Source organism: Entelurus aequoreus, linkage group LG27 (genome assembly GCF_033978785.1).
Source record: "Entelurus aequoreus isolate RoL-2023_Sb linkage group LG27, RoL_Eaeq_v1.1, whole genome shotgun sequence".
Lineage (NCBI taxonomy): Eukaryota > Metazoa > Chordata > Actinopteri > Syngnathiformes > Syngnathidae > Entelurus > Entelurus aequoreus.
The window spans coordinates 28,694,373-28,718,301 of record NC_084757.1 but is presented as its reverse complement, the minus strand read 5'-3'; the positions used below and the strand labels follow the sequence as shown (position 1 = coordinate 28,718,301).

At 41.1% G+C, this 23,929-nt stretch overlaps 1 protein-coding gene across 1 annotated transcript in view; it reads left to right on the top strand.

Moving 5' to 3' along the window:
- The window catches only part of LOC133644665 (voltage-dependent R-type calcium channel subunit alpha-1E-like), a 495,634-nt gene that overhangs the window by 328,937 nt on the left and 142,768 nt on the right, over positions 1–23,929 (top strand). The window lies entirely within an intron of this gene.

Here is a 23,929-nt window from a genome sequence, read left to right as displayed (position 1 = left end):
CTGTCTTCTTTTAATAGATTTATTACAATCTTTGGCAAGCTAGGTAACATTTGCTGTGGTCTGGAACAACATGGCACACAAACAAATCAGGCAAAAAAAATCAGAAATGCAGCCAATATTACATACAGATAATGTGTCATGAGACATGCAAAACTAAATTATACACAGAGGATGAAAGTAAAGGAAATTAAATGAGCTCAAATATACCTACAAATGAGGCATAATGGTGCAATATGTACATACACCTAGCCTAACTAGCCTGATTAGCACTCCAACAAGTCAATAACACCAACAAAGCGCACCTGTGTGCATTCACGCACAGCATAGACGTTTTGGTGGACAAAATGAGACAAAGAAGGAGTGGAAGATTTTACATGTAAACAAACTGTTGCGTCACAGTCCACACTATGGTGAGTTCAAGAACCGCCGAAATTAGTAGGACAAAACGATGTTCACCAAATACTCTCATCAGTGAAGCATACACACAAACATATTCAACAGTGGGCTTTCTAACAATTGGGAAGGTTTGTGTCATGTTTGTCCTCAAACAAAAAACACACTAAAACAAACCAAAAAAATGTTCCCCATCTTTTTCCATTTTCAATCCTTTCTTAAAAATGCCCCAGGGAGCCACTAGGGCGGCGCTAAAGAGACGCATGTGGCTCGAGAGCCGCAGGTTGCTGACCCCCGATTTAAACCAACAGATGGCACCAAGTGACCTATTCTCCCAAGAGCCAGAGCTTTTCTTCCTGTCACTCAAAAGAGTGTAAAATTGTTGGCAAGTTAACAAACAACAGGGATATAAAATTGAATAACTAAGAAATATTGTAGTAGGGGTGTCCCAATACAAATGTTTCACTTTCGATAAATTACCCATATTGTTTGTTAGTGGATACTTTCTAATACGCTCCTGCTTTGATGACTTTGGGCCTGATTTACTAAGATCCAAATTCCACGTGCTTGAAAGTGTATTTCTGGTCTTGTCAGAAGGATGTCACGGCAGTGCGGCTGGATCAAAAGAAACGTCGTAGACGCTTTACTGAACAAAAAGTTGCTTTATTACAAGCGAGTGTCATTAAACAGGTCTGAAGTACCCGGAGGAACCTAGGTCCAAAAAATGAAGGACTCCTGAACTGGAGAAGCCAAACCATCAGTTATGTATTCCTTCTTTCTCTGTCTGGGTGTGTGCTAAGTCAGGACAGCACAACCTGACCATGTCAGGAGATGTTCGTATGTAGTGACTGGAAAACAACATATACCATAACTTGTTGGTTTGACATTTAAGACAAACATGGCATCTCTTCGCCAGGATAGAGCTATAACTTTTGCATTCCGAAGCCTGGTTTTATTGCTCCTTCTCGTGAGAGAGCTAATTCTAGTCCACATGCGAATGTCCAACTAAGGGGCCTTATCTTATCATGTGCTCAAATTGAAATACCACTGTTTACTTAAACTTGGTGGTATGCTTTCTCCAACATGAATATAAACATTCACCATATGTACAAACCCCGTTTCCATATGAGTTGGGAAATTGTGTTAGATGTAAATATAAACGGAATACAATGATTTGCAAATCATTTTCAACCCATATTCAGTTGAATATGCTACAAAGACAACTTATTGATAAAAAAAATGTTTTGCAAATAATCATTAACTTTAGAATTTGATGCCAGCAACACGTGACAAAGAAGTTGGAAAAGGTGGCAATAAATACTGATGAAGTTGAGGAATGCTCATCAAACACTTATTTGGAACAGGCAAATTGGGAACAGGTGGGTGCCATGATTGGGTATAAAAGTAGATTCCATGAAATGCTCAGTCATTCACAAACAAGGATGGGGCGAGGGTCACCACTTTGTCAACAAATGCGTGAGCAAATTGTTGAACAGTTTAAGAAAAACCTTTCTCAACCAGCTATTGCAATGAATTTAGGGATTTCACCATCTACGGTCCGTAATATCATCAAAGGGTTCAGAGAATCTGGAGAAATCACTGCACGTAAGCAGCTAAGCCCGTGACCTTCGATCCCTCAGGCTGTACCGCATCAACAAGCGACATCAGTGTGTAAAGGATATCACCACATGGGCTCAGGAACACTTCAGAAACCCACTGTCAATAACTACAGTTGGTCGCTACATCTGTAAGTGCAAGTTAAAACTCTCCTATGCAAGGCGAAAACCGTTTATCAACAACACCCAGAAACGCCGTGGGCTTCGCTGGGCCTGAGCTCATCTAAGATGGACTGATACAAAGTGGAAAAGCGATCTGTGGTCTTAAAAGTCCACATTTCAAATTGTTTTTGGAAACTGTGGACGTCGTGTCCAGGAAAAGAACCATCCGGATTGTTATAGGCGCAAAGTTGAAAAGCCAGCATCTGTGATGGTATGGGGGTGTATTAGTGCCCAAGACATGGGTAACTTACACATCTGTGAAGGTTCCATTAATGCTGAAAGGTACATACAGGTTTTGGAGCAACATATGTTGCCATCCAAGCAACGTTACCATGGACGCCCCTGCTTATTTTAGCAAGACAATGCCAAGCCACGTGTTACATCAATGTGGCTTCATAGTAAAAGAGTGCAGGTACTAGACTGGCCTGCCTGTAGTCCAGACCTGTCTCCCATTGAAAATGTGTGGCGCATTATGAAGCCTAAAATACCACAACGGAGACCCCCGGACTGTTGGACAACTTAAGCTGTACATCAAGCAAGAATGGGAAAGAATTCCACCTGAGAAGCTTAAAAAATGTGTCTCCTCAGTTCCCAAACGTTTACTGAGTGTTGTTAAAAGGAAAGGCCATGTAACACAGTGGTGAACATGCCCTTTCCCAACTACTTTGGCACGTGTTGCAGCCATGAAATTCTAAGTTAATTATTATTTGCAAAAAAAAAAAAAAGTTTGAGTTTGAACATCAAATATCTTGTCTTTGTAGTGCATTCAATTGAATATGGGTTGAAAAGGATTTGCAAATCATTGTATTCCGTTTATATTTACATCTAACACAATTTCCCAACTCATATGGAAACAGGGTTTGTAGAACATAATATTAGTTAATTGATACACTTCACGCTAAAATGCGTGCTCAAAAAATAAAATAGCGTGTATGGGCGTGTGGTGTGTGAGCGACTAAAACTGCGTGTGCAACTGAAAATTGGTGCAGATCGCTTTGTTTAAATGAGGATTTTGCATGCATACGAGGTTTTTACCATGGAGGCGATCGTTTTCTGAGCATTAATGTTATCACGCTCTGTGTTGAACCGGCACACATGTATGATGCGTAAAAAGTTTTCTGAATTGCAAATTGCTGCGCGCGACCAGTCTTCCTCTCAGGGAATAAAACACACTGGTCAAACCCAAGTTCTTTTGGATGACATATATGTTGAGTAAGAAGGACCACCAAGACAGAATAGCACTTGGCCAAGTTTTACTAAAGCTTTAGGAGACCAGCCCTTACAACGCAACAATAGCATCAGCAAGATTAGGTCTAAATTCAAACAAAAAGAGTCAGTTTATGTAGAGTGAAAACAGCCCCTCCCGCCCAGAAAGGGAGTATGTTATACTCCTAGAAGACAGTACGGCGCCTTCAAGGTGAAACAAAGAGTTTCCTAACGGACATAAGATAAGGACCCAAAGTGTTCACATGGGAAAATATTGGCTGATTCAAACATGACTATGGATTAAGAAAAAACACTTAAAAATATCTCATTCCCACACAATCTAGACAACAGAAACATGCACACTGCATCACCAGCGCATTCGTGTGTCTGGAATGATTCAAACGCAAGAAAATGCACAATGAAATATGTCTTTCCATGTTGGAAATATATATGGTAATATATTCCCTACGTAAAAAAAAAACCCGAATGACATTAAAAAAAATGTCAGCATACACCAAAACGCATTAATTGAATAGATTTTAATCATCCAGTAGCTATAAAGTTATAAAAGGAAATTGCTGAATAGACGACGCATCAAATACTATTTTTCTGACCGTCCAAATGTTGGCACACACATGTAGGATGGAGGATTCTCGTCAGTCAATCAATCCTGCAGCCGTGCGTGGAACTGTCAGTTTGCACGTCCTTCTGACACGTGCTAAATAAAACGCAAAATAGTGCTCGCAAAAGGGGTGATATGTGTTGCTGGAACACATTGGGCTTGCTAAATAAATTATATTTGCATCTTCTCCTCCCAGTATTGTGGGCGTTTTGATGACCAACTAATGTTTTACATATTAATAAGGACAGAGACGCGAAATGGATTCTGCTCACTTAGCAGACCCAATCCACTTTGCACAGCTTTGCGTTTGGTATCAGGTCACGCAAACATTTAGTAAACCAGGCCCTTTGTATCTGTAAGTAATATGCAACCATATTGATTTGGTACTTGTTTATATTGACAAATGTCACATTTTAGACTGCATATTTTTTCAATTATTATTTCAATTATTTTTCAATTAAAGACTAACGGCTCGCTTGTGTACAGCCATGTTTACCATGTTTACCTTTAATAAAAAACTAAAATAATGTACAAGCACAGGTAACACTTGTGTTCTTATTGGACGATATTTAAATGGTAACTGCACAAGTAAAAGCCATGCTTATATCGAGATTTTAGATGCAAGCCGATATCGTCCGATGCTTGTTTTTTGCTGAAATCAAGTCAATATGAGACATCTTTAACAGTTCCGGACACCCCTACTTATTTATTGCAATCCGACAATATGAATTTATCTGATGTGGAAAACGTAATTAAAATAATATAAAAAAAATACTTATTGCCTTTTTTTTTGTTTCTTAAAAAAATGTTTTCCCAAAAACAGCAAAAAGAGAAGTTGTCTGCTTTTCAGTGTTGTCTTATATTCAGGTCAATACGGTATTTCTACATTTGTTTTGTCTGGAAAAAATGTTTCCCCATGCAGGAATTGTCTTAAAAACGTCAGTTCATTTTATATTCAGGGTCTGTATGGTAATTGTTTTTTTTAAATCCCGATATTTTGTCAGTAAAGTATACCCAGTGAATTTAAAGTTCATTTTGTAAATATAGAGGTAGCATGTAAAAAGTATCACGCAGAATGTAATTTATTAGCTTCTAATGTTCAGGGAAATTGGGAAAGTCACTGTTGGTCTTCAGTGTGTTCATTTTGGACCATTTTTGCCAAAATACAACTGGCAAGTTGCCATGACAAACCTTCTGTTTACACAAAGTAGAATATGTGCATTATATAGGCATTATTACATGACTCATTATTACAGGTTTACTGTATGTTTGCTCTGTGATGTGATTTTTTTTGGGGGGGTTGGGGGGTTATTTCTTATGAATTCTAAAATCCACATCGGCTACTGCCATAACGGTAGAAAAGTAGCCTTTCGTTTCATTCTATACATTCCTGTTCTGGAATTCTCTGTATCAGATGTGACTAAAGCCATTTCCTTCCTTCCCAAGGATGTGTTCTTCCTTAAGGTCGTGTTTGCTTTCTTCCACCACGTGACCATAAAGATGTGCTTTTTAGAGGACTTAGAATGTAGCATTATGTCTTTAAAGGCCTACTGAAATGAAATGTTTTTACTTAAACGGGGATAGCAGATCCATTCTATGTGTCATACTTGATCATTTCGCGATATTGCCATATTTTTGCTGAAAGGATTTAGTAGAGAACAACGACGATAAAGATCGCAACTTTTAGTAACTGATAAAAAAAAGCCTTGCCCCTACCGGAAGTAGCGTGACGTAGTCAGTTGAAAGGCTCCTCACATTTCCCTATTGTTTTCAATGCAGCTAGAGCGATTCGGACCGAAAAAGCGACGATTACCCCATTAATTTGAGCGAGGATGAAAGATTTGTGGATGAGGAACGTTAGAGTGAAGGACTAGAATGCAGTGCAAGACATATCTTTTTTCGCTCTGACCGTAACTTAGGTACAAGCTGGCTCATTGGATTCCACACTCTCTCCTTTTTCTATTGTGGATCACGGATTTGTATTTCAAACCACCTCGGATACTATATCCTCTTGAAAATGAGAGTCGAGAAGGCGAAATGGACATTCACAGTGACTTTTATCTCCACGACAATACATCGGCGAAGCTCTTTAGCTACTGAGCTAACGTGATAGCATCGGGCTTTACTGCATATAGAAACAAAATGAATAAATCCCTGACTGGAAGGATAGACAGAAGATCAACAATACTATTAAACCATGGACATATAAATACACGGTTAATGCTTTCCAGCCTGGCGAAGCTTAACAATGCTGTTGCTAACGACGCCATTGAAGCTAACTTAGCAACCAGACCTCACAGAGCTATGCTAAAAACATTAGCTATCCACCTACGCCAGCCAGCCCTCATCTGCTCATCAACACCCGTGCTCACCCGCGTTCCAGCGATCGACGGTGCGACGAAGGACTTCACCTGATCACAGATGCGGTCGGCGAGATGGAGGAAGCTAAGGTGAGTTCGGCGGCTAGCGCGTCTGCTATCCATCTCTGTCCTCCTGGCTGTGTTGCTGTAGTCCGCCGCTAATACACCGATCCCACCTACAACTTTCTTCTTTGCAGTCTCCATTGTTCATTAAACAAATTGCAAAAGATTCACCAACACAGATGTCCAGAATACTGTGGAATTTTGAAATGAAAACAGAGCTTTTTTGTATTGTATTCAATCGGGTACCAATACTTCCGTATCAATCGTTTACGTCACGCACATACGTCATCATATCTAGACGTTTTCAACCGGAAGTGTGGCGGGAAATTTAAAATTGCACTTCATAAGTTAACCCGGCCGTATTGGCATGTGTTGCAATGTTAAGATTTCATCATTGATATATAAACTATCAGACTGCGTGGTCGGTAGTAGTGGCTTTCAGTAGGCCTTTAACATGACAGTATTTTAATTTCACTTCCACACACGGTGAAGATGACGTGCGGTGTGTGTAAGTCACTTTATAAATATATTCATCTTTGAATGATGGTGAACATTTCTGTGTCCGACCCATTTCCCTCCACATGACTGTATTTTGAAGTAGTGCATATCATGTGCTGTTGGTGTCAAAATAACGTGTCTAAAATGTGAAGACATGGTCTACATGCAGGCTAAAGAAAGGATGCTGCAGCACCACACTGAATGTCCTCAGCTGATAATTGTACTTTAATACCACACTGAGCTTAATCTTGGGGCCATGAACACATCAACGTGGGTATTTTTAGAAATGTACAATATATCACAGTGATTGTTTTTGCATTTTGTCCACACGATGTGCTTTTTTTTGCTAAACTTGTTATCTTCCGAATTAAACGTATATGCTCTAAAACAGGGGTGCCCATTACGTCGATCGTAAGCTACCGGTCGATCGCCGATAAATAATTAAAAATGTGCGATCATCAATCTTCAAGACGTCACATTCGTCACTTGATTGACATTCTCGGCGCCCGAGGGTCTTGTGAGATGACGCCGGCTGCTGCGAGATCATTATTAAGAAAAAATGACCGACAGGAAGGCGAGAAGCACTTTTTAATTTCAACAGACTCTCGCGCCGTACCTGCCGTCAAAACTCTAAAGACCGACTGCACAGTTCCTGTCTTCACAATTAAAAGCCCTGTTTCATCCTGCCCTGCGCTAATAAAATAAGAGTCTCAGAAAGCTGGCGTGCACAAGCGAGCAAGCTACGGAGTTTGCCGCCAATGTTTTTCTTGTAAAGTGTATGGAAGCCGGACAAATAAGATGCCACTTTCATGTGGTATTGGACAGAAAGGGGGACTTTTTTTCTCCTCCATTCAGAAATGTGGAAGTTATCATCACGACTGTCTGATTCCAATCAATGCAAGTCATCAGAATCAGGCAATACACCAATTTATATTCTTGTCTTCGTGAAAGAAAGGAATCTATATGTGTAAAACATGCTTGTATTATTATTAAACACCTTTAAAGGCCTACTGAAATGATTTTTTTTTTATTTAAACGGGGATAGCAGATCCATTCTATGTGTCGTACTTGAACATTTCGCGATATTGCCATATTTTTGCTGAAAGGATTTAGTAGAGAACAACGACGATAAAGTTCGCAACTTTTGGTCTCTGATAAAAAAAAAGCCTTGCCCCTACCGGAAGTAGCGTGACGTAGTCAGTTGATAGCCTCCTCATATTTTCCTATTGTTTTCAATGCAGCTAGAGCGATTCGGACTGAGAAAGCAACGATTACCCCATTAATTTGAGCGAGGATGAAAGATTTGTGGATGAGGAACGTTAGAGTGAAGGACTAGAATGCAGTGCAAGACGTATCTTTTTTCGCTCTGACCGTAACTTAGGTACAAGCTGGCTCATTGGATTCCACACTCTCTCCTTTTTCTATTGTGGATCACGGATTTGTATTTTAAACCACCTCGGATACTATATCCTCTTGAAAATGAGAGTCGAGAATGCAAAATGGACATTCACAGTGACTTTTATCTCCACGACAATACATCGACGAAACACTTTAGCTACGGAGCTAACATGATAGCATCGTGCTTAACTGCATATAGAAACAAAATAAATACATCCCTGACTGGAAGGATAGACAGAAGATCAACAATACTATTAAACCATGGACATGTAAATACACGGTTAATGCTTTCCAGCCTGGCGAAGGTTAACAATGCTGTTGCTAACGACGCCATTGAAGCTAACTTAGCTAGGGAGCTAACGTGATAGCATCGGGCTCAAATGCAGACAGAAACAAAATAAATAAATCCCTGACTGGAAGGATAGACAGAAAATCAACAATACTATTAAACCAGGGACATGTAAATACACGGTTAATGCTTTCCAGCTTGGCAAAGCTTAAAAATGCTGTTGCTAACGACGCCATTGAAGCTAACTTAGTATAACGGGACCTCACAGAGCTATGATAAAAACATTAGCGCTCCACCTACGCCAGCCAGCCCTCATCTGCTCATCAACACCCGTGCTCACCTGCGTTCCAGCGATCGACGGAAGGACGAAGGACTTCACCACGATCATCCGTGCGGTCGGTGGCTAGCGTCGGCTAGCGCGTCTGCTATCCAAGTAAGTCCTCCTGGTTGTGTTGCTACAGCCAGCCGCTAACACACCGATCCCACCTACAACTTTCTTCTTTGCAGTCTCCATTGTTCATTAAACAATTTGCAAAAGATTCACCAACACAGATGTCCAGAATACTGTGGAATTATGAGATGAAAACAGAGCTATTTTGTATTGGATTCAATGGAGTACCGATACTTCTGTTTCACTGGCTACGTCACGCGCATACGTCATCATCCAAAGGCGTTTTCAACCGGAAGTTTAGCGGGAAATTTAAAATGTCACTTTATAAGTTAACCCGGCCGTATTGGCATGTGTTGCAATGTTAAGATTTCATCATTGATATATAAACTATCAGACTGCGTGGTCGGTAGTAGTGGCTTTCAGTAGGCCTTTAACTTGTTAAAAAAAAACGTCTCCTTCATAAATAAATAAATATAAATGATATATATGAATGAGGTAGTGTCATGTCTTTTGATCATGTTTTGTTTGGCTATGTGCTGTTTGGTTTTTGGACTCTTTTTTTTTTTTGGTTCCTGCTTTTTCACTCCCTTGTTTTGTCACCATAGCAACCATTAGTTTCACCTGTTCCACATTTGGACTCACACCCCTGACACTAATCATGACACAGTATTTAAGCTTGTAGTTGCCAGGCAATCAGCCTGGCGACATTCCCTCTGTCATTATCATTTATTCCCTAGTTTATGCTTCATGCCATGCCACGTAAGTGTTTGTTGTTTCACGTCACAGTAAGTGTAGTTTTTCATGCCCATAGTTTCTGTCTAAGTGTTAGTTTTTGTTTCATAGTCAAGTTTCATCTCCGCCTCGTGCGCGCCTTTTGTTTGTACCTTTTTTGTAGTTTATAGTAAAATGATATAATGTATTTACCTCCAAGCCATGTCCGCTCCAATTTCTTTGCATCCCGGGAAAACAAACCCCCGCCGTAGTCCACGTCCCGACAGGTAGATCCTCTCGACTTGGTCAATTGAAAAGTAGCTCGCCTGCAGAAAAAGTGTGGGCACTCCTGATCAAGACCTCTTATTTAGATAGAAAAATGACATATATTTTTTACTTTTTCAAAAAAAAAACTGTTGAAATTTTCCAGCTTTTTCTTTTAAATTGTTTTTAAATTTTTGGGAATTATATTTTCCCCACTATTGCCAAAAGTGTGACTTTATATTTAGAAGTTACAGCGCAACATATTGTTTTGGCATGCTTTTGACCGCCTTTTTCCATAATGACTGTCTTCATTACTGTCTCCCAATGTATTATTTAATTTACCTTTTTCCTAAAATATTTTTCTTCAAGTTTCTAATTGGCTCAAATGACCTTATAATTAGAAGTTGTACTGTAGTACCACTTACTGCTTTGTCATGCCTTCAATAATCTGAAAATGCATTGTCTTTTGGACAAATATTTTTCCCAAAATGCTCTATTGCTATGCCTTTTCCTGAAATTACTTTCTTCAGGCTTCTATGGCTGAAATGGCTTCATAGTTTGATGTTATAGTGCCATCTGTTGCTTTTGCATTTATGTATGTTTCCTTGCATTATTGTAGTTTTATGTTATTTTATTGTGTGGCAAGTATTTCTGGAAAAATACCTGCAGACCATGAGGCCATCATCTGTGCCTGGGAACATTTGCCAAAGAGTTCCCTCTCAAGCCAGGATTATCCTACATATTCAGAAATGTTTTCTCTTGAGTATCTTGTATAAAGTGTACACAATAAATCCATTGCTCTGTTCAGATTTGACTTCAGGCATTAAGCCGAAAAGATGTGTTTACATGAACATTAAAGAGACATGGCGTGTCTTATACTGCTGGTGACTAGTGATTTTTATTCAATTGGTGTATGGTGCCATACACCATCTTTGGCGGTAGAAATACATAGTCAACCACAATGTAACCTCCATTTGTTTTTAATAATGCTTGTAGTGTGGTTTTAATAATGTCACTTTCTTCCATGCGTTTGGTATAATCTGATTTTTTTTGCTGTGAGAAGAACCCAGATCACAAGTTTTATTTGGAATCAATAGAGATACTCAACATGAACCAACATTTGTATCCCTTTTTGTCAGGGACTGCTGTCGGTCTTGAACCCCAAGATGCAGAGATGGCAGGCGCAGCGCCGGAAAACATGACTTTAACGTCAAAAAACAAATAGTGCAACTGATAAGTGCACATGCAGGGAAAACAGGAACCAAGGAAAGGCCAACAGGAACCAGGATAACAGGTTACAGGAAACAAGCAACAGGAACCAGGGTTACAGGAAACAGGCAACAGGATACAGGTAACAGCCAACGGGAACCAGGATAACAGGTTACAGGAAACAGCCAACAGGAACCAGGATAACAGGTTACAGGAAACAGTCAACAGGAACCAGGATCACAGGTTACAGGAAACACGCAACAGGAACCAGGATAACAGGATACAGGGAACAGCCAACAGGAACCAGGATAACAGGTTACAGGAAACAGGATACAATCATCGAGCCCTGACTGGAGGGCGAGGCAGGCATAAATAGTAGCCTGATTGGCAACTGCAACCAGGTGTGCCAGGCTGCCAATCAGGGACAGGTGAGGGAAACGAGCGCTCGGGGAGACATGCAGGAATTGGAACCAAAACAAGAGCACTGACAGGAAATAAACACAAACACAGAGGAAAACCCAAACTGTCAGGAACAAGCCTGACACCTTCCTCCAATTTTGATGGCGTCTACATTGATCTCTCTAGGTCGTCCTCAGACGAGCCTTCCATCGTTGCTTCCAGTCATCCCGATTCTCCATACATTTGGCCAGTTCCTTGGTACTCTGAGCTCCTGCATCCTTCTTGAGTATGTCCACGTATGTTAGTGTGGGACGTCCTCTTGACCGATGCCCATGTGTTGGTTCCCACAGTACCAATTTGCTGGCTGGCAGCTCCTGATGCCTTTGGCAGTGCCCTGCTAGTCTCATTCTCCTTACAGCAATCTTCTCGCTCACCCTTGGTATTCCCCTGTAGAGGACTCTGTTGGTTACGTGCGCACTCTTGTTGATGTTAAGCACTGCACGCAGCATCCTGGTGTAGCAACCATCCAGAGACCTCTCCAGGGTTGGCTTCAGGGTCCAGCATTCGCTGCCATAGAGGAGAACGGACTCAACTGTCGCGTAAAAGAAGCTGAGTTTGATTTGGCGGGGGAGGTTGGAGTTCCATACACTGGTCATGCCGTTCAGGGCCCTCCATGCAAGTGCCTTCCTCACTTTTAAATCCTGCTCAGTTGAGTTGACCCATCCGCCCAGGTATTTGAAGTCCTCAACTTCTTTCAGCACAGTGCCTCCTGCTGTTATCAGAGGTTGATGTTCTGGTGGAACATTGTAGGTCATGACCTCAGTTTTCTTGGCATTTAGCCTAAGGCCAACCTTGGCGCACTCTAGCTCTACCCTGTGTAGGAGTTCTTGTGCTTGTTCCACGTTGTTGGAGAGCAGACTGATGTCATCCGCATAGTCAAGGTCTGTCAGGACCACTGCCGGTTGTCGACTCGACTTCCTTGGTGTCAGCGTGAAGCCAAGTTCCTGCTCTCGCCCATTTATTGCCTTCCTGAGCGCATGATCAAGGACTATGATGAAGAGGAAGGGGGCTAGTGTATCCCCTTGTATAACTCCAGCCAGGATGTCAAACTCCTCGCTGTTGCCATCTGGGGTCACCACCCTGGCCCTTGTTCCTGCGTACATGGACTCTATTGCTCGGAGTAGGTTCGGAGGAATACTGTATGCCTTCAAGATCTTCACCATCGTGCCTCGATGTATCGAGTCAAATGCCTTTTTGAAGTCTATGAAGCATAGGACTGCAGTCAGGTTGTCCTTCCTCACCTCCTCAATCAATCTCCTAAGTGCCAAGATCTGGGCTGTAGTTGTTCGTCCTTCTCGAAAGCCGTTCTGATTTACTCTCAGGTGAGGGTCGATTGCATGCCGGACCCTGTTGATTACATATCATTAAGCTATTTTATTCATTTTTTAGGGCCTATTGAAATTGCTGTGTTTTCTCTTCCATGTGTTTGGACGCCTTTTTGAAGCCCTTAACATGCATGAAAAGTCCCCATATTTTGCAGGTGCGTCAGTTATGGCGAAAAATTGTATATTGTTGGGGTCTCGAAAATGATATTTCGAAATTGTCTCTCCAGCCCCACTTTTTTTTTTTGTCCTGTCTAGCTTCTCAGGCAAATCATATAGTAGATGTAAATGCCCATATCGGCTGTTCAGATTTACTTTACAAAAGAGAAGTGTAGGATACTTCTCTTGTTGCCTTATTTGTATTTGACTTTATTAAATGTTAAAATGTATATTATCATTTGGTGCAGCCGGGCCGGAGCAGGAGGGGATAGAAAGAGAAAAAAAGGAAGACAGAGGGGGGAATTGTGGGGACAAGAGGGGGATTAGACAGAGAGACAAAAACAACAACAGCAAACACAACAACAATAGAGCAACATCAGCAAATACGACATGTACAAATATGATGGTAAAAGTAATAGCAAATAAGCAGTTAGCTAAAAAATAATACAGAAATGACAATGAGCATTATTACACTAAAAATGGAGCAATACGAATACCAATAGAAATAGCGCAATTGATAATGAACAATACCAATACTTTACCTTTATTATCAACTATACCAGGGGTCGGCAACCCAAAATGTTGAAAGAGCCATATTGGAGCAAAAATACAAAAACAAATCTGTCTGGAGCCGCAACAAATTAGAAGCCATATTACATACAGATAGTGTGTCATGAGATATACATTGAATTGAGATGACTTAAAGGAAACTAAATGAGCTCAAATATAGCTACAAATGAGGCATAATGATGCAATATGTACATATAGCTAGGCTAAATAGCATGTTAGCATCGATTAGCTTGCAGTCATGCAGTGACCAAATATGTCTGATTAGCACTCCACACAAGTCAATAACATCAACAAAACTCACCTTTGTGTATTCAAGCACAACGTTAACAGTTTGGTGGACAAAATGAGACAGAAAAAGAAGTGGCATAAAACACGTCCTAGGAAGTCGGAGAAAGTTATACATGGAAACAAACTAAAGGTGAGTTCAAGGACCGCCAAAATTAGTAGGACAAAACGGTGCTCGCCAAATACTCGAATCAGTGAAGCATGTTTAATACAAACAGTGTACTTTATAACAATTAGGGAGGTTTGTGTCATGTTTGTCCTCCCACAGAAACCATACTAAAACAAAAAAAAAGTTTTTTTTCCCCATCATCTTTTTCCATTTTTCATACATTTTTGAAAAAGCTTCAGAGAGCCACTAGGGCGGCGCTAAAGAGCCACATGCGGCTCTAGAGCCGCGGGTTGCCGACCCCTGAACTATACAGTTGTTCAAATGCAACAATACATATACGTAATGATAACTTGAGATATGAAAGAATGCAGAAAAATGGAGGGGAAGAAAGAGAAGCAACCTACATTAACCTTGTAGATTGTTATAGTAACAATAGGTTAAGCTTTGTCAGTGTGCCATGTGTTATACCCAGTTTACCCCAGGACAACAACATTAATATATGTTTGATGAAACGTGATTATGTGCATGAGTGTATGTGTGCATATGTACTTGTATGTGTCCAGCCCCACTTTTAAAATTAGCCCCTCCTACCAGTTTCACGTATTGACACGAAAATCGACATATGTCATGATGGGACGCTATACAAAAGTCTCGGAACCCATACCTGAAAACGAACAGGAAGTCAAACTCCTCTTAGGCACTTTGACCAAATGAGTGGCGGCTAAGATTACAGATACTACGCATATAGGCGATGATAAATTGCAAACAAATTTTTCCGATGCTATGTCGCCAAACTTTGATCTGGCTGCTTGCCACAAAACACAAGTTCAGATCTTGATCCTAATTGTTAGAAGTGATGTTGATGATGCCCTGAAGTGCTAAGTAGATTCATAGTTTATAGCCACTCGAAGAACTGTCATTATTGCACTTTTGATGATCAGGGGCCGTATTGATCAAGCTTCTTAGAATTACTCCTAAGAAGTCTGCTAAGAGTTGACTTAAGAGTAAATAAATTCTTCGCTGAAAGCTGCACTTAAAAGTTAGTTATCAAGCGTCTTACTCACACTTTCAGCGAAGTGTAGGACTGAATCTTAAGTGTCACACTCAGAGCTGAATTACGACACTACTATGTGCCGTAAACGGAATTTTAGGTGACGTCATTTCTGTGTCCATAGAAATGACCAATCACGGAATGGAATCCCTTGTCTAAGAATAAAGAAATATCTTAGAAATATTTAAGTGGACAATGGGAGTGTATATTTTGACAATAAACTACAAAATAATACAAAACAAACAATATTGGCAATGAATCAAAAATAAATGTTTCCTTTTTGTTGCACCTTTCCTGCTTCCTGCTCCCAGACTGTAGTCGAAGAGCGCAGGGGAGACACTTCTCCAGGGCCGATGTATGCTCGGGGCAACACCCGTCACTTTACCCGGCAGTGGGTCTCCTTTAGGGTGAATGATGAGTCCGGCGATTAGTTGCAAATCTTGCTTTATTGATTGCTTGCACACAGCCAATCCAACACAAAACAAACTAGTCTACCGCTCCCTCTCTTCTCTCGCCCACACACTCACTGACGTCACTCACCTCACATGCTGTCACCTATTAAAGGGCCACACACACACATACGCTACTCTCATAACATTTTCTTTCCAATTCATTAATAAAGCAACTAATTTGAAACTGGTGTGGGTGGCTCTATATATACTAGCACACTGCAGCCACATGCAGAAATCAACATGGAATCGAAAATTATTAAATCTGTGACAAAAATAATACCCGCTCTGTCTAAACGATACCGTTTGATCAGCTGCTCGTCATCAAACAAAGCCAGGACATCCTTCCGCTCCCTGAACGTTCGCGCACGTCTCTCTCGCCTCAGTGCCATCCCCTGCTGGCAACTCCTAACATCTTAGGACACCTCTGAAGGTCTCTTAAATATCGTGGAGAGTAGGAGTGATTCTTAGACTTAAGAAAGTTGATAAATAGCTTTTATTCTTAAGTTTGAGAGTAGGACTAAATTTCGCAAATTCTCAGGACTTAAGTGTAAAATGGCACTCTAAGACGCTTGATAAATATGGCCCCAGATCTTCCAAACTGATAGGCTTTAAAGGGGAACTGCACTTTTTGGGGGGGAATTTTGCCCATCATTCACAATTATTATGAAAGACATGACGACGAATGTATTTTTTTGTCAATGCATTCTAACTCGTAAATAAAAAATACACTTACAACAGAGCCAACGGGAGGTCCTCTATTCCGACCATAAACCCAATATCAACATTCAAAAGCAATACTCCATTCACATATTGGGACTTGACTGTTAATCAAGTATTAGTGATATTGTTATTACAAGCACTAACGCAGACAAACTATTTATAGCAGCGCCATGATCGCAAGCTTGCGTGCCAATGTTGACATGATCGACTAGTGCGCTGCTTCCTCACTTACCTGCTCATGGAAGTTTATTCTAGATCATAAATTCTTCCTCTCACCTGGATAGTAGAACTGGTCAACTTTGGCATTCAATTTAGAACCGGGATGGCGAGAACAACACAAAAAGATGCTTGGTTTTGAAGTGTATTTCTGCGGCTGGATCAAAAGAGACGTCGGAGACGCTTTGCTGAACAAAAAGTTGCTTTATTACAAGTGAGCGCCATTATTCAGGACTGCAGTACTGCAGTCAAAAAAATTAGGCACTCCTAACTTGGAGAGGCCGAACCACAGTCTTATATCCCTTCTTCCTGCGTCTGGGTGTGTGTTGATTCAGAAGAACACAACCTGACCATGTAAGGAGATGTTCATGTGAAAGTGTCTTCAAAACAACTCATTTAAGTCATAACTTAAATGTTGGCTTTGAGCTAGACACGTAGTCTCTTCTCAAGGATAGGGCTATCACTTTTGCATTCCGACGAGAAGTGATCCAATCCACCTGCGAATATCAAACTAAGGGGCCTTATGTGCTCAAACTACTGTAAACACCACTATTTAATTAAACTTGGTGGTTCGCCTTCTCCAAGTTGGATATACATCTTCACCATAAGCAAAACATGATATGAGTTAATTAATTCACTCCAGTTTCAACCCCATTTTTCTTAAGAGTCATCCTTCATCTAAACAGGACTATGACAAGATTCTACCAGTCGGCAACTTGATGACAGCAAACATTGTACAGTTTTAATTATGTTTGTTGGCTCTCATGAAGTTTGCAGTGAGTTGTAATCTGTGATGATGGGGGAAAAAAGCAAACGTGATGTGTTTTTTAAATGAATGCGCCGCATATGCTTAAAATGAGCGAAATACGTAAATATTAAATGATATCATAAATGTGCTTGTAGAGGTTGCCCTCTAGTGGGTTTCTCGGACCGCCACACACTGCCACAAGAGCCCGGATTTCTGGGTACAACACTGTTTTATTTGCTTACAGATTGCTCGGCTTTGGCTTTCCAGCAAAATGTCTTTCTTTTCAGAGTCCGTGTCTCTCTCTCTCTGGCTCCCACTCTCTCTGGCTCCCACTCCTACTCCAACCTCGTGTCTCGTTCCGGCTGCTGCTAATAAAGGCGACAGGTGATTAAATAACAAGGCCTACCCGGGCCATCCACTCACCTGTCGCTGTCTTCGAAGCCAGTCCTTGCACACCCCGTTCCGCGGCGGGCCCACAGGCCACGCCCCCCTCCACAGTGCTATATTATAATGTACTACATTACATACAGTATATACTTACATCATGTATGTAAAACCCAAAGGGAGGTGTTTGGATTTTTTTAAGGGCCTTGTAAGCAGAATAGACACAGGCTCCATGGTAAGCGGACTTTTGATCGCATTGATTTACTATTTAGAATGCATTAAAAAAAAAAAGTTAAGCATATGTTACATAATGATTGGCAAAATTCCAAAAAAGTGCAGTTCCCCTTTAAAGTTGGGATCTGATCATGTATGGATGTTATTTCCGACACTACCCCTGCCCACTTGTTGTGCAAAATCATAACAGTCATAACCTCCTTTGACATGCTGCGATCTTCCTGACATGTTTGATGGTAAGCCAGACTGTTGGGTAGGCTGCAACTGCATTAGTGCAGTGGCGCCATTATCGATCCGTTGTAGTGGAAAATGATACCATTCATAACTTCCTTATACATGCTCTGGGTTTTCTAAAAGTTTTGATGGTGGGTTGGGGTTTTGGATGGGAGGAAACTGTATGACGACTGTGCCGCCATTATCACACCTTTTTGGTGAAAAACCATAACTGTCAGAACTTCCTTACACATGCTCTGTTCTTTTTGAAACGTTTGATGGTGGGTCGAGGTGTTGGATGGAATGCTACTGCATAACTACTGAGGTGCCTTTTTCGCCCCCTTGTGGTGAGAAACTGTAAAAGTAATAACTTCCTCACACATGCTCCAATCTTCCTGAAATTGTTGACGGTTGGTCGGGGTGTTGGGTGGGACGCAACTGCATGACTACTTTGCACCTTCATCGCCTTGCCATCCATCCAATATAACGTTATGACTTCCTTACCTTTGCTCCGGTCTTACTGAAATTTTTGATGGTGGGTCGTAGTGTTGGGTGCAATGCAACTGCATCACTGTAGTGGCACCATTTCCGCCCCCTTTTGGTGAAAAATTATACCAGCCTTACACATGCTCCGATTTTCCCGTAATTTTTGATGGTGGGTCAGACTATTGGGTAGGCTGCAACTGCATTACTGCAGTGGCGCCATTATCGACCCGTTGTAGTGGAAAATCATACCATTCATAACTTCCTTAAACATGCTCTGAGTTTTCTAAAAGTTTCAATGGTGGGTCGGAGTATTGAGTGGAATGCAACTGCATTACTAAAGTGGCACCATTATCGCCCCCTTGTGGTGAAAAATAATACCAGCCTTACACATGCTCCGATTTTCACGTAATTTTTGATGGTGGGTCGGACTATTGGGTAGGCTGCAACTGCATTACTGCAGTGGCGCCATTATCGACCCGTTGTAGTGGAAAATCATACCATTCATAACTTCCTCATACATGCTCTGAGTTTCCTAAAAGTTTTGATGATGGGTTGGGGCTTGGGGTGGGACGCAAATGCATGAAAACTGCGATGCCATTATTGCCCCCTTGTGGTGGGGTACTATAACTGTCATAACTTTATCACACAGGCTCCAATCTTCCTGTAAATGTTGAGGGTTGGTCGGGGTGTTGGGTAGGTCGCAACTGCATGACAACTGCTGCACCTTCATCGCCTTTTTGTGGTGAAAACATATAACAGTTATGACTTCCTTACCTTTGCTCAGGTCTTTCTGAAATGTTTGATGGTGGGTCGGAGTATTGGGTGTAATGCAACTGCATTGCTATAGTGGCACCATTATCGCCCCCTTGTGGTGAAAAATAATACCAGCCTTACACATGCTCCGATTTTCCCATAATTTTTGATGGTCGGAGTATTGGATAGGCTGCAACTGCATTACCATTATCGACCCGTGGTAGTGGACAATTATACTGTGGGGGGAGGTGTGGCCAGCGCGCCTGCAGGAGCAAAGGTCACCGCCTCTGTCTATGTAGCTGAGGACGAGCACCATCGGATGGGGGCGGGGGCATGTGCTGACGGCGAGACACAGCTGACAGGGGATTAGATTTCACAGGTGGTACGTTGTTAATCTAATCATCTGTTGTCTTTAACAGTAAGCGACCGAGAGCAGGGGAGAGGAGAGGATACGGACGTGACTGAAAAGTCACGTTCTACTGGAGAAAGACTTTGACAAACAATCTATGCACAATAAAACTTTTGTTAAAATTGCACGCTTGGCTACTGTGCCGTGTCTACAGTGGAACTGCTAGGAAGCAACTTCTACATATACCATTCATAACTTCCTTACACATGCTCTGAGTTTGCTACAAGTTTTGATGGTGGGTTGGGGTTTGCGGTGGGACGCAACTGCACAAAAACGGCAATGCCAATATCGCCCCCTTGTGGTGGGATACTATAACTGTCATAACTTCATCACACTTGCTCCAATCTTCCTAACATTTTTGATGATGGGTCGGGTGTTGGGTGGGACACAACTGCATTGCTTGCATTGCTTCTTGTGGTTAAAAAGTATAACAGTAATAACTTCCTTACACATGCTCCAATCTTCCTGAGATTTTTGATGGTGGGTCGAAGTATTTGGAAGGACTTCGCATGCGTCATACTCGTATGAACGACGTGGTGCAAGGGGGCCAAAGGCCCCGTAACGATGCTTGCAGCTTTAAATCTTTAATTACTATTGTAAGAGATTTGAGGGTGCCTGCCGGGATACATTGCAGTTGTCTCCCACATCAGTAGAGGTCACTGGTAATTTTTAGGAATAAAATCTCACTAAACTACTGTAGGGGATTGAGGTCACCATGGCACCCACAGAGCTGTTATTCTACCTCTTACAATTTGCGTAACTAACTGCTGACTTGTTTTATTGTTGTTGTTGTTGACCTATTTCCTGCTACTGCTAAAGATGACATCACCAAGTGGTTTTTTTTCATGACGTGAAAGACCTTACCTCAAGACTTAGGTGTGAATTTTGACCTTCGATGTTTCCATGCGCTGCTCTAATGCCGCCAGAATGTGTCAGCTTTGTGACAAAGTTTGCAATGATGTGTGAAACAGCTCTTAACGTGGAAAGTCTTTAGTCTCTGTGACACACTAAAACAAATGTTACTGTTTTTAGTAGGGCACAACTAATGGATGATTGAAGCACCTGACTAAAAGCACCTTTAAAATCATATAGTGAATATAAAAGTGTAAATGATGTGAAAACAAAACACCAAATGTTGCTGAGGCTCATATTTAATAATAATTCATTACAGTTTCTCCTCATTCAAAATGGATGATAAATATATATGTTAAGAAATGTAAAAACATTATTTAAAGATTTTTTTAAATCACAAAACTAAGAAAAAAAGTATTCTTGTATGTTGTAGCTAATGAGGTCCAATTTAATACATAATCATAAAATTATCAAACTAATGATATACGGGAACAATAAGTCTACTGGTAAATAACAATCATGATAATAAAATAGATTACTTCTTCTGTTTTTACTTCTACCAAATAACAATAATTTTAAAAATACAAGTAAATTGTTGTATGGGCTCCTGTAGTATAATTTAATGTTTGAATCGTAGCTCTACTAAACAAGAAACATAGAAAAGCATAAAATATTGTTATATTTTTATTATTTTATATTTTTACGCAGAATACAATGATTTGCAAATCCTTTTCAACCTATATTCATTTGAGTAGACTGCAAAGACAAGACACTTAACGTTCGAACTGGAAAACGTTATTTTTTGCAAATATTAGCTGACACAAAGGGCAAAAAACACTGAAAAGTTGAGGAATGCTCATCAAACACTTATTTGGAACATCCCACAGGTGAACAGGCAAATTGGGAACAGGTGGGTGCCATGAGTGGGTATAAAAGCAGCTTCCATGAAATGCTCAGTCATTCACAAACAAGGATGATGCGAGGGTCACCACTTTGTCAACAAATGCGTGAGCAAATTGTCAAACAGTTTAAGAACAACATTTCTCAATGAGGTATTGCAAGGAATTTAGGGATTTCACCATCTACGGCCCGTAATATCATCAAAAGGTTCAGAGAATCTGGAGAAATCACTGCACATCAATCAATCAATCAATCAATCAATCAATGTTTATTTATATAGCCCTAAATCACAAGTGTCTCAAAGGGCTGCACAAGCCACAACGACATCCTCGGTACAGAGCCCACATACGGGCAAGGAAAAACTCACCCCAGTGGGACGTCGGTGAATGACTATGAGAAACCTCTAGGGGAGACCGAAAGCAATATATATATATATATATACATATGAGGCAAAGCCGAATACCAACACTGAATGCCCGTGACCTTCGATCCCTCAGGTAAAACTGCATGAAAAACCGACATCAGTATGTAAAGGATATCACCACATGGGCTCAGGAACACTTCAGAAAACCACTGTCAGTAACTACAGTTTGTTGCTACATCTGTAAGTGCAAGTTAAAACTCTACTATGCAAAGCGAAAGCCATTTATCTGTCATGATCCATGGTCCGGATCATGTTTTGTTTAGTTATGCTGTTAGTTTTGGACTTCCTTAGTTCCTGGTTTCACTTCCTGGTTTTGTTTTGTTTCCATGGTTACTCATTAGTTTCACCTGTTCCACGTTTGGACTCACACATTCACACTCCTGCCACTCTGATGATCCATGCTGCTCTTTTTCCTGTTTTTTCTCATGCCAAGTAAGTTTTGTTTATTAAGACCACAGTCAGTGTTTTTGTTTCTTTGTTCATAGTTTTTGTGCCCACGTGCATGTCTTTTGTTTCATAGTCAAGTTTGTATTTCCGCCTTTGTGCGCGCCTTTTGTTTGCTTCCCTTTTTTTGTAGTTTATTAGTGTTAAAAAATAAATCATGTATTTAAATTCACGCCTTGCACGCGCCAATTTTCCTTTGCCTTCCGGAGAAGCAAAACCCAAGAACCCAGTCATGACATCATCAACAACACCCAGAAACACCACTGGCCCGAGCTCATCTAAGATGGATAGATGCAAAGTGTAAAAATGTCCTGTGGTCTGACGACTCCACATTTCAAATTGTTTTTGGAAACCAAAGAGGAAAAGAACCATCCGGATTGTTATAGGCGCAAAGTTCAAAAGTCAGCATCTGTGATGGTATGGGGGTGTATTAGTGCCCAAGACATGGGTAACTTACACATCTGTGAAGGAACCATTAATGCTGAAAGGTACATACAGGTTTTGGAGCAACATATGTTGCCATCCAAGCAACATATTTTTCATGGACGCCCCTGCTTATTTCAGCAAGAAAATGCCAGGCCAATGCCAACAGCGTGGCTTCGTAGTAAAAGAGTGCGGGTACTAGACCGGCCTGCCTGTAGTCCAGACCTGTCTCCCATTGAAAATGTGTGCCGCAAAATGAAGCCTAAAATACCACAACTGAGACCCCCGGACTGTTGAACAACTTAAGCTGTACATCAAGCAAGAATGGGAAAGAATTCCACCTGAAAAGCTTCAAAAATTGGTCTCCTCAGTTCTCAAACGTTTACTGAGTGTTGTTAAAAGGAAAGGCCATGTAACACAGTGGTAAAAATGCCCCTGTGCCAACTTTTTTGCAATGTGTAGTTGCCATTAAATTCTAAGTTAATGATTATTTGCGACAAAAAAAAAAGTTTATCAGTTCGAACATTAAATATCTTGTCTTTGCAGTCTGCTCAATTGAATATAAGTTGAAAAGGATTTGCAAATCATTGTATTTTGTTTTTATTTATGATTTACACAACGTGCCAACTTCACTGGTTTTGGGTTTTGTACATAATAATAATAATAATAATATTAATGGATTAGATTTTATATTGCGCTTTTCTATTATTAGATACTCAAAGCGCTCACAGAGAAGTGGGAACCCATCATTCATTCACACCTGGTGGTGGTAAGCTACATTTGTAGCCACAGCTGCCCTGGGGTAGACTGACGGAAGCGAGGCTGCCAGTTTGCGCCGACGGCCCCTCCGAAAAAAACACCTATCATTCATTCATCATTCATTCACCAGTGTGTGAGCGGCACCGGGGGCAAGTATGAAGTGTCCTGCCCAAGGACACAACGGCAGCGATTTGGATGTCAAGAGGCAGGGAGCGAACCTGCAACCCTCAGGTTTCTGGCACGGCCGCTCTACCCACTACGCCAGGGGTCGGCAACCCGCGGCTCTAGAGCCGCATGTGGCTCTTTAGCGCCGCCCTAGTGGCTCTCTGAAGCTTTTTCAAAAATGTATGAAAAATGGAAAAAGATGAGGGGGAA